This window comes from Microtus oregoni, unplaced genomic scaffold, assembly GCF_018167655.1.
Source record: "Microtus oregoni isolate MIOR12 unplaced genomic scaffold, Mior012 000043F_ref0000047, whole genome shotgun sequence".
NCBI lineage: Eukaryota > Metazoa > Chordata > Mammalia > Rodentia > Cricetidae > Microtus > Microtus oregoni.
Genome location: NW_024543210.1, coordinates 20,030,752 through 20,041,064, shown reverse-complemented (window position 1 = coordinate 20,041,064; position 10,313 = coordinate 20,030,752).

Below are 10,313 nucleotides of genomic sequence, written 5' to 3'. Positions count from 1 at the left end.
GGCAGTTATCATATATCAGAACATGACCAGGAATCCAGGTTTAGCTCATTCTCTAATGTGAAGATTAACCACAATACACATTTGCTTTTGCAATTCAACGTTCAAATTTACTTTCTCCTTTTTATACATATTAGAAACTCAGTTTCTTAAAGAAATGTCAAAAATGAAGTTTATCATTGTACATGAGCACTTGAGAAATATTTACTGAAGAAATGTGGGAATGAATGGAGCTGCCTAACACTCCCTGATAACAACCCACACACTCTTTCACAAAAGCTTTGAAAACTGATATCATTAAAAGTCTGCACTGTTAAGCCTCTGTTTCCTTTTGACTTTCTTCGACCAATTTATTACATTAATATTTGACCCATATATTACAACAGCTGCTCTACAGTACACAGGACTTCTAGGGTTTGTTTTTGCCCCATTATTTGAACCAGGAGTATGCCCAGAGGACCATGACCAAATCTTGGAGATCTTGGGAATCTGAGACAGCTCCATTAACTCCTGATTTTTCTGGGAGCTTTGGAGCTAGAGCATTGGGATTTGGGTTATGGTAATATATTTTTAGACATTTACATATTAAATGATATGACTAGTGATAGATCATGAGCTAACCTCTGCGGAGCAAGAAGATCATAAAGCGTCAAATGTCTGGGTACTAAGAGAGGTGAGGATTGAGAAAATGCAGCCTTTGGCAAGTTGAAAGTACATGCCTGGAAAGTTGGCTCTGACAGAATAAGTAGAAGGGTCCTGTCAGTATAGGGTGGGCAAACCCCAAAGGATCAGCTTTTAATCTCTAGGTATTGTCTTGTATGAATGTTGTTTAATACAAGGGCTGCATCCCCTCCTGGTTCATATTTCCTAATATGTGAAATGATGAGTTAGGGACCTTCAGGTCCCTTTTGTGTGTGAGGCTTGTAGAAGGGGCTCTGAGTAGAGGCAAAAGACTAGAGTATATCTGGAGATTCCCACAGAGAGATGGATGGGGGCACAGAGCCTGACTTTGATGGTGTTCTTCTTGACCTCTTAAATTCAGTACCCCTTGATGTCCCTTTGCAGAAGCCGGATGTCCAGACCCTCAAAGGCAGGACATCCTGGATGCTTCTTCCACATCTGGGTCCTGTTTGGAGGAGAGGACAGGCACACTCAGTTTCAAGCAGTGTGCTGGGATTTGCTAGAGGGGACTTTTCAACCTCTGAGCTGACAATACTGATCTGAATGTCAAATGTCGTCCTCTAGTTTTCTATTTTAATTAATAAAAGGTTAATTCATTAGGAACCTTTCCTGAACACATTCATTGCCCCTACCTCTCTCTGCATGCACACATTTGATTTAGTTTTAGGGAGGGCATTTTTTTTGTTGTTATTGTTGTTGTTAACAAATTGATGGGACTCCTGAAAGGAATATATGAGAAATTGATTTAGGGCTTCCCATTTGTTCAACCCAGACAGCTGGTGCATCAGCCACATGTAGATATTGTATAAAGGTTGGAGATAAAAAGCAAAATACACAGTCCATGTTCCTGATGAGGTCCTAGTACAGGGACTAGACAGAGAAGCAAACAGGTAATTGTAATACAAAGTCACAAATGATGGAGTGCAGGTGCCAGGGATGTTGTAGGAGCACAGAGCAGAGCGAACGGGGCTCGGTCTAGAAAATGGATTGAAGTTTCACAGAGGGCATACTATCTGCGGATAGGGCTGAAACACTTGACTTGTATACTGTTTTTTTTTTTAACCTTGAGATGACATTTGGTTGCTTATAGGCTTAGTAACAGATCTTTCCCCTTCTCTATGTTCTCTACCTAGTAAACCATGCCAATCAGTTGAAACTCCTCATGGCAAATTATTGAGGGTTAAAAGTAAAAGCTGTCTTTTCCAGAATTGGCTCCTGGAAGCTGGAGAGTGGTTTTGTTTTATAGTTTTTCTGATGAAAGCTTTTCCCCCCCCTTTTCCCTAGCAGGTCTGATAGGAGAAGTAGGTAAACAAAGCAAGCAGGCAGGCAAGTAGCATCCCCAAACCTAGTGTTTCCGTCTTCAGCTCCTTCTGGCCGATTTAGCAGGATGTCGTGTGCCCTGTGCACAAGGAAAATGAAATTGCATGCATGAGGCCCTGGTTACAGTGAAGAAGGAGGAAGCTGGAGGAATTCAATCTTTGGCTTAGAGAAATCTAATTCTCTCCAGGTATATTGCGGTCTGCAAGGCAGTTATCTTTCCAAGCAGCTAGACGCAGCCTGGAAATGTAGCTCCTAATAGCCTTGGTGAGATGAAGTGGAGTGTCTGTGATTGTGGCCGTTCCACGCAGGCCATAGAGGATTTGTTGCCCTTGCTGTCCCTGCCCATCACCCCCTGTCTGGTCGGTCCCTCTCAGTCTGGAGTTCTCAATCTTCTTATATTCCATGTTTTTCACCTCTTCCCCACTGCCCCCAATCCACTGGCTCTCTCTACAGGAGGAAGGAAAACTGAGGATCTTGACAGCTTTGGAGGATAAATTTAATAGAAACTGATGGAAGTGGCCCAAGAAAGTCTTGTTCTATTATTGTTGCCGCGAGAAAGGTTATCAGGGTTTGATGGAGCCACAGTCTTTTGTTGAAGTATTTTGTGACTGAGGAGTTTTGGGGTTTACTGGACTTGAAAGGGAATCAGAAGAGAGTTTGAAAGGGAAATTAATTTAAACTGTAATTGGTGTGCGATCAGTCTTAGATGGTGGGAAGGAAGACCCTTTATGATGGGTGGAGTTTGTGAATGAGTCCACTTCCGTGTTAGATGTGATGTCAATGATGTGTCCTTTTCGCTTGATGCGTGTATTGGTAAGCAAACAAATGAGCAGAATGGTGTGAATTCAGTTTAATGCTAATGCCTGGCAAGGCCCTGGATTCCATACTCAACATCATAGAAAAAGTGTAAGTCAAGGAGAGCACCCTGAATAGTGTAAGAATAAGTCATTGTTTTCAGGTTATTTTTGTTGCTGCGGTTTCAGAAAATTAGTGATATTTGACATTGTCCTTGTCGCCCCTGTGATAACTAATGATACACTTTCAATTAACTTCTTTTTAAAAAAGTAATTATGACTTTTGATGTAAGTATTCTGGGTAATAGCAAAAATGTATAAATGCTTATGCTATTATGTCATCAGAGAGGACTGGGATAGGACCACTCACTTTGTGACCTTGGGGTCTCAAAACAACATCAGGCCTTATACAGGAAAGTCCTTCAAAGGTGTCTTCCCTGGTGTTGGCTCAAGAAGCCTGTGACTTTTTGTTGCCTGGAGATGGTAGGGAGGTCTCGAGTCTCCTCCAGCTTTGGTTCCAGCAGCAGTTTTTGTTCTTGTCTTTCTGAAAAGGAAGAATTCAAATGGTTATAAGCCAAGCAGGCAGAGTTGAATTTTAACAAGCAAAGAAGCAAGAACATATTCTTTGGACTATGAGGGAGTCAAGTCAAGCAGCAGTGGCCTGATCCTGACAGACGTGGGGCTTGTATTACTCAGCTCCCTGTGACCTTTGCCCTCATGACTTCCCCTTCTGTGGACACTTGCAGGAAAGAGGCGTGTCCTTCTCAGAAGCCCATTTACCCAGAATCCAATCTGCTTTAAGTAGGTATAGAAGATGCAGAAATGTATAGAGCGGTTTAAGAACCTCTAAAGTTGAAAATTTGCTAGGGGAAAGGGCAATGGCATCTTGGGAATTGTGCCCTGCTGAGGAAGTTCCTGGAACATGTTTAAACTGGTCTAACTGGAGACTACCACCACCAATTCTTCTTTATCTCCTGTTTTTGGAGTACTGAGCTGTTTCAGTTTAAGATAGCCACCTCCACTATTGCTATCTATGTCATAGTTTTCCTAGGATGTGTGTGTGTGTGTGTGTGTGTGTGTGTGAGTGTGTGTGAGTGTGTGTGTGTGTGTGTGTGTGTGTGTGAGAGAGAGAGAGAGAGAGAGAGAGAGAGAGAGAGAGAGAGAGAGAGATCTGTCAACAAGCCTCTCAGAGTCAATGTCAACTTTCTGCTTTCTGTCTGGCAGAGATGTCACTGTGATATAAACCAGGGGAAAGGTAAGAAAACCAATTATGGTACTGCAAGCTTTGAACCTGGTAGAATTCCTTTAGAAGTTTTTTTTTTCTATGTGAGGAATGTGTTTATCTTTGAAGCTTTAAGAACTGCACTACCAAGGAGGTAGGAAGCTGTTCTTATAGATTCAGTTTATTAATTAATAGTTTACTGACTTTTCAGTATCCTCTTTCTATTTATTCTTGTGTTGCAGTCTTCAGACCTTTAGGGACCAGCTTGCTAATAACTCTCTTGACAGAGGTGACTTGGAGAACCTCGGCTGAGAACATGGTTTCTAAAGCAGTTGCTCTGAAGGTATGAGCAACACAGGCAATGTCTATGTATTTCTTTGGGATGCAACTTCTAGGGTCATTCTCTGGACCCTCTAGTTCACAGATCGCAAGCAAGTAGGCTTAGAAATCCGTGACTTAACAATCTCTGCAGGTGACTGTGGGGTACACTCAAGTTTTAGCACGTGTCTCTGAGACTCAGCATTTCATGTCAGACTTTCATGGAGATGTATTACCCCTGTCCTAACAGATATGCTCCCAGAACAGTCTTGAAGTCATGTCTGCTTTTAAGATCTGCATTAACGGGGGGGGGGGGGGGGGGGAAGGCACATTGAGACCCGGAAGTGAGCATAGTAGACCTCAGAGTTCACAGAAGAAAGAGATCAGGGAACATGATTCGGATCCAATTCTTCAGTTTTAGAGATCTCTTTCTTTTTTAACTGAATGGACACAATGATCCCCAAGCTCTATCACACTTTAGGGCCAGATCCCTAGTGTGCTTAATGTGGTGTCTGCCAGAGCACAGCTTCCACACACTACTCGGGAGCTGTGTGCATGGTGGCAGTGGTCTGTTTTCCTTCCTGTATCCCAGAACTGCAGCGCCAGCCCTTAGAGCTGTGTGGGGGCTGATGGTCAAGTTTAAGTGAAGGGCAAACCCACTTTGATTTAAAGGCAGAGAACAGTCTATTAAACGCCCTTGCTCTACAGCAACTGCTGCTGCATTCCATCAGAGCAGGCTCTCCTGCACTTCAGGTGTTGCCCTTGAGGCTGCTGAGCTCTTTGGGTGTCTAACCCTGCCCTCTTGTCATAGGCTATTAAAACTGTTAAAACAGAAGGATGCTTAGCCACTCCAGCTGTTAAAACATTAGTCCATGCTTTGGTGAGCTCAAATTTAAATAGCCCTTGAGGGGATCGCCTTCCTTTTGCCTTTAAAACTCATGGGTTAGTCAAAATTCAGCAATAGTTTAAACCTTTTCAGTTTCTACCTGTGTTCATTTTTCTCCATCACTCTCAGGAAAGGCCAAATTAGTCATGAGTCTAAGGATTAATTTTAATCTATTTGTTTAAATTTCACTAGTGAAGATTGCCATGACTCATTGGTTTTGCCTTGACCCCAACTTTTACCCACTTTCAGAAAGAATTCCGGGCTGCTGTGATGGCATATTTCTCTTAACCTAGTGTGTTGAGAAGTAGAGGCAGGCAGATTTCTGGGAGTTAAGAGCCATCCTGGTCTACACAGAGAATTCTAGGTCAGGCAGGGCTAGCTAGTGAGACCCCATCTGAAAAAATAAAAATAAAAAAAAAAGAGCTCTAAAGTTCCCAATGTTTCTACTATATGGCTCAGGATAGTATTAGCCAAAATCGAGTCATTAGGAGCCCCCTTTACCCGTGTGTGTGTGTGTGTGTGTATGTGTGTGTGTGTCTGTGTGTGTGTTGGGGGACTCTTACTTGCCTAGGAGACCTATGGTACAGTGTGTGTGTGTGTGTGTGTGTGTGTGTGTGTGTGTGTGTGTCTGTGTCTGTGTTGGGGGACTCTTACTTGCCTAGGAGACCTATGGTACAGTGTGTCTGTGTGTGTGTCTGTGTGTGTGTTGGGGGACTCTTACTTGCCTAGGAGACCTATGGTACAGTGTGTGTGTGTATGTGTTGGGGGACTCTTACTTGCCTAGGAGACCTATGGTACAGTGTGTCTGTGTGTGTGTCTGTGTGTGTGTTGGGGGACTCTTACCTGCCTAGGAGACCTATGGTACAGTGTGTGTGTGTGTGTGTGTGTGTGTGTGTGTGTCTGTGTATGTGTTGGGGGACTCTTACTTGCCTAGGAGACCTATGGTACAGTGTGTGTGTGTGTGTGTGTGTGTGTGTGTGTCTGTGTGTGTGTTGGGGGACTCTTACTTGCCTAGGAGACCTATGGTACTGTGTGTGTGTGTGTGTGTGTGTGTGTGTGTGTGTGTGTGTTGGGGGACTCTTACTTGCCTAGGAGACCTATGGTACAGTACCTAATCCAAACCCTAGTTTGTTTCACTCTGTTTTGCAGTTATTCATATTTCTAGTCTCTGTGGCATTGAAATGTTATCTTCTCACAAATTCTGTGCTACATCCTGTTTTACTAATTCTGTTTTCCTGGCAGGCTTCCCTCAAGGATTATATCTGACATTGCCAAATGTCATAACTCAATCCTTTAGATTTTCACACGGGTCCACACCACTATTGGAGCAGAATTCCACTTGCTTAGCTAAGAACTTGAAACTCCAAAACATGACTTGGGTACCAGTGTCACTGATAACATTCTATACTATCATCAGAAATGCTCACTGAGGACTCTGCAGATGCCCGGTCCTCGTCAGCCACCTGGGATCATGCTGGTTCCTGGGGCCCATGCTGCCACCAGGGTGATCTGGGTGGCATGTGCTGCCACAGGGTCCATGGTGACATCTGGGCCAAAGTCCTGCTGTTGCTGGGGCTTGTGGTGATATTCGTGGCCCATGTTAGCACAAAGGTCGTTGGAACCATGCTGTGCTGAGTCAGCTCCCTTTCATTGGCTCTGGGATGGCTGTCCCTACCCTGTGGGATACTGCATCCAATGAGCTGACCTAGCCCCTCAGGGGAGAGATTTCCCCTGCATTCAGGGAAGATGGATCTACCCCTCTTCATAGGTATGCACGTCACCTGGGCAGCACACTGGAGCTGTTCCCATGGTAGGGAATGATGGTGAGCCAGCCTGAGGGCATGAGAACAACAGAGCTGACCCTGCCTCCCCTAACCTACCATGTGGTGGCATGGCTACCTATGTCAGACAAGAGACCTGGACCTTGGGGTCACAAGGGTGGAAGAACTAGCCCTGCCCCACATCAGCTGCAGCACACTGGAGAGTAGGCTCTGAACCCTTTCTGGGTAGTACATCAGAACTGATCCTGTTGTCAGGGAAGCAAGTGAGCCAGTCCTGAGGACATGAAGACAGGAGTGTTGACTGCCCCCTCCCTTATTGTCCCTACAGCAATCAAGAAGGACAGCCCTGCCTCTTGCCCTGGTGAAACAGTAGAACTGGCCCTGGTGATAGGAGCGAGAGAGACCCCGATCTGAGGGCCTGAGAGCAGAAGTGGCCCCGCTCCTTGCTGTAGATTGCACTGGGTGAGCTATCTGAAGCAGTCCTGGAGGGCTTGTCTGGGTAGTGAGGATGAGAGAAAGCTAACAAGATGGCCAGACCAGCCACCTACCATCCAAGCCCAGAAGCAGGGTTATAAGTTGGTCTACTCCAACATCCTCTGAATCTAGGAACTGTTGGAGCATGTGAAGGGGACGAACGTACAGATCCAAAACAGCAGGATCAAAACACAGGACAGCAAGAGGATATCCAAGAAGAGCCTCAGTGAGAGCCGTTATCAGTGGTGTAGCAGAAGCTAGAGACCTCCTGCCAGACCAATGGACTCATGGCAATGACCATTTGCAAATAAAGATGAACTGACAAACTGTGTGCCTCAACGGGCCGCACTATAGCTTCCATGACAAGATTCTTCTGTTTGTTTTTGTTTTGTTTTGTTTGGTTTTTGGTTTTCCTTTCAAATTTGGTTTTGATCTAGGTGGTGACTTGCAAGGGCAGAAGGCAGATGTGAGGAGATGGGGAAATAGTGAGATCAGAATACATGATGTGAAATCCACAAAGAATCAATAAAAGTTAAAGGAAAAAAGAAATGCTCACTCTTGGGCTTATTTCAGATGGACCACATCACAACTGGTATTATAATGGCATCTGTATTGAAAGTTTTTATAAAAGGTTTTTTCAGCAACTAATGAGATGATAATGTTTTTTTCTTTCAGCTTGTTTATATGGCACATTACACTGAAAGATTTTCATATATTGAACCATTCCTGCATCTCTGGGATGAAACCAACTTGATCATGGTAGATGGTCTTTTTGTGCTTAGATTTGTTTTCCAAGTATATTTTATTGAGTAATTTTACATTGATGTTCATGAGGAAAATTAGTCTCAAAGCAGACCCATACTATGAGAGGGAGCCCATCCCTGAATCTTTCTGGAGTGCCAGGAGCCAGAGGTTGGATAGTCCAGAGACCTAAGATAAACCCAAACATGACTAGCCTTCCCCCCACAATTGCCAATGTAATGTTTCCTGACAAAGTTCTGCTACACTCATAGATTTGTACCTAGCCTGATTGTCATCAGAGAGACTTCATGTAGCAACTAATGGAGACAAATGCAGAGACCCACAGTCAAAGATTAGGTGAGGCTTGAGAAATCCTGCAGAAGAGGGGGAGGGAGGATTGTAGGAGATAGAGGGGTCAAGGACACTGTAAGAAAACCCACAGAAGCAACTAACGAGAGAACATAGGGGCTCATGAGACTAAACTGACAATTGGTAGCCTGCATGGGACTGACCTAGGCCCTCTGCATATGTGTTACAGTTCAGTACTTGATCTTCTTGTAGGACTCCTAACATTTGGAACATGGACTGACTCTTTTGCTGGCTCTTGGGATTCTATTCCTCATACCTCAGTTCTTTGTTCAGAAAGAGAAGGTTCCTAGTCTTATTGCAATTTTATAGGGAATGCTTGGTTGATATCCAAGCGAGGCCTGCCCTTTTCTGAATAGAGAGGGAGTAGGAGTGGTTGGGGTAGGCAGAAAGAACATGGTGGGTGTTAGGAATATTTCTTTATATAAGCTCCCTGCCGACACAAAATTTCTCAATCAAGCCAAATCAAAACAAGCCGAATTAAGAAATATCCAGGTTTAATGGGAGATCTGCGCTCTCGGGTGGCGCACGAGAGGGAACCAGAAAGCCTCAGAAACACGACCCCCGGGAGGAAGAAAGGGAGACCATGTGTTCCTCTTTTGGGAGATCACTTAAGTACCCTGGGGAGTGGTCCTGACTTTAGGACCTGCTGGGATTTAGAGTCCAGACCAGGCCTGTGGGCTGGGATAGGTGCAAAGGGCAGGGGCCTACTCTCCCAACTTGACAGTGGGAGAAGGAACTCGGGGGAGAGAAGGGAAGGGATACTGTGGTGAGGATATTAATTAATAATATTATTAATAACATATTTTTTTTTACAAAGGTAAATTACCCCTTCTGTGGATACAAGGATGTCAAGGGTAGATCGAATATGGAGATTGCTTTGCATGAGAGTTGACAGGAAAGAAAAAGTACATAAAGTCTTTTAAAAATGAGTTGAATTACTGAACAAACTATGAATTTATTTCATATTACTCATCCAACGTTTTAATAAAAAAATTAGACATCCTGTGATGGCACAGATAATTGGTGAGTTATTATGCAATGCTATCATTTCTCTGAATCATATATTCTCATATTGAGAAATGATTCCACACTGAACAGGACATTTGTATTCTTAGAAAAGTAAATCAAAGCGAGCAATATTGAGAACAAAGAGGTTTTGGCTCATTTCCATATTTAGTAGCCCCATCTGACTATGGGTGTATTTAAGCTTGGTTTTTGTGACATTGCACTAAATACAGGCTGTCTGCTATGTGTCTTTCTGTTTGCATGCATCCTGTGAAATTTTTTTGCCTCTCTCTCTTTCTCCACTTTTCAATAATTATCTGGCACACATCAATGGCTAGGCTGCTTATGCTCCTGTGTTACTGTTGCCAGGTGTCTTGTTAACAGCTTTGAATCAATTATAATTGTTAATTGAAGCTGAATATATTTAATTATATAATTTCTAGCTATCCATGCTTAATTCCACCAAAATTATATGTGGCCTAGAAACTGGAACATTATGAAAAGATGATTGATAAAGAGAAAATATAATAAGAACAAAGCCATCTTCTGAACCAAATTTGTCCTATTCTCTTATGATATGTGAATTTTCTTTTTAAACTTAGCATAATCAGCTTGATGTACTCCATATATATGTAGACTTATTACATATAATATATAACTTAAAAATAAGACAGTTTGAAGCATTTGCCTTGAAAATTCTCTAGTATCTGTGTAAGTATAAAACA